At 58.6% G+C, this 1792-nt stretch overlaps 1 pseudogene; it reads left to right on the forward strand.

Annotated features, from left to right (window-relative positions):
• The first annotated feature begins 877 nt into the window (after nt 1-877).
• On the forward strand, nt 878-1786 carry LOC145718800 (WAS/WASL-interacting protein family member 3 pseudogene; annotated as a pseudogene).
• The last annotated feature ends 6 nt before the right edge of the window (nt 1787-1792 follow it).

Genomic DNA, 1792 nt, shown 5'->3' on the forward strand with positions numbered 1-1792 from the left:
AGCAACCATCTTTTCACGTGTTCTCCACGTGTTTTCAGAGGGGTAATAAAATATAAGGGTGGGAGAACAGGAAAAGACGGATTCCCCGGAATTCCATTCGGGAGAGCACTGTATTTGTTTGCAAGGGGTATTTTAGCATGCCTCCTAGGTGGACAGTGATGCTCCAAGGACACATTTAAGCAGCGATCGCAGTACTTCCATGCTTTAGTAAACGGGGAGAGGAACATTCTTCTCCATGTGAGAGAGGGACGAAGGGGCAAGGGGTAACAGTACAGTGAAGGAGCTTTGTGCAAAGAGTGACGACGCGCCTCCTAGGGAGCACTTCCACCCAGTCTTCCGTGAAGCACACTGAACACAGATCGCTGTGAGGAGTGTGCCATTGTTGAGTTCCAAAGAGGCATTGGTTTCAAGTTGGGGTTCGTGGATCTGTGGGATAAGGAAGCCAGGACACCAGGAGACAGAGAACCTGTTGGAAATGGGCATGTCTTTCAGAAAAGAAATTCGGAACTTCCAGAGGCCATGGAACTGGGAGGTTCGAGGTCATTGGACCTGGATCCCCAAGGCAGGGTGTCTTCCCACTGACTTCTGAGTGACCTTATACAAGGAATGATTCATCTTCTGATCTTGACACAGAAAATGAATGTTCACGTAATGCTGGAAGTGAGGAAAACCTCCCTAGCAAGGAGCTTCCGGTTGGTACACCTGAAGATCCAAACCACGATGTGAGGGCTGGGTCTCCAACTGGATTGACCCAGTGGGTAGTGGTGAATAAGTGTGAGGGTGGCCTTGAAATGAGGAAGGGCGAAGGAGGTCAGAGCAGCCCAGTGCCATGGGCTGGGAGATTCCTGGGCCCTTGGCAGGTGAGGGCAGAGGTGGGATGGAACAGGAAAACTGGTCCTGCACCACAGTCTGGCGGCCTGACCTGGGCTGTGAGCTGCTGCCCCTGAGGCTTCGGGTGAACCTGCAGGATGAGAGCATCCGCTGTGCAGTTCACGGACATCATGCTGGACGGCGTCTGTCATCACTGCCCGCAAGCTTGGGTTTCTCCTTCCTCTGTCTCTGAGCTGACTCAGAACTTGTTTCACTTCCAGGTGGCAAGACAGGGCAGGCCCCTGGCTCCCGCGCACCTTCTCCCCGGCTTCCCACGAAAACTCTCAGTGGCCCACTTAACCCTCCTGCATCTCCCAGGCTAGGCAATGCCTCCGAGGCTCATGGCACCGCCAGGACAGTCCCTCCTCGCCCCAGCATGCCTGCCCCACCGCCTCCCACCCCGCCTCCACCTCCTCCACCCCTACCCCCACCCCTGCCCCCTTCCTCCCCCACCAAAGCTCCACTGGTGTCCCCACCTGGCCCGCCCACCAAAGGGAACCCCCCAGGGGTTGCACCCCCTCTCCCCTCTGCACCGCCCCCGCCCCCTCCACCCCCACCGCATCCCGCAACGCCACCCCCACCCCCCCTGGCCTCTGTTCTCAGTGACAAGGCCATGAAGCCTCAGCTGGCCCCCTTGCACCTGCCGCCCATCCCACCCCCGCTCCCTCTCCTCCCACCTTGTGGGTATCCCGGGCTCACTGCCCAAGATGTTCGGGAGCCTCCCGCCCCACCCCCTCCGCCACCCCCACCCCCTCTTTATGCTTCCTGTACCCCGAGGTCCTCTGTGCCCATGCCTCCTTTGCCAGGAGCTAACAACAACAACAGCGAAGCCCCACTCCTGCTGCCCCCCAAGTCTCCCAGCCTCCAGGCCCAGTCACCCAAGTCCAGCGTGCAGGCCTTGCTGGTGCCACCAGCCCCTCCA

The sequence above is a fragment of the Leptonychotes weddellii genome, unplaced genomic scaffold (genome assembly GCF_054177405.1).
Source record: "Leptonychotes weddellii isolate Sample4059 unplaced genomic scaffold, ASM5417740v2 HiC_scaffold_22259, whole genome shotgun sequence".
In the NCBI taxonomy this organism is placed as follows: domain Eukaryota; kingdom Metazoa; phylum Chordata; class Mammalia; order Carnivora; family Phocidae; genus Leptonychotes; species Leptonychotes weddellii.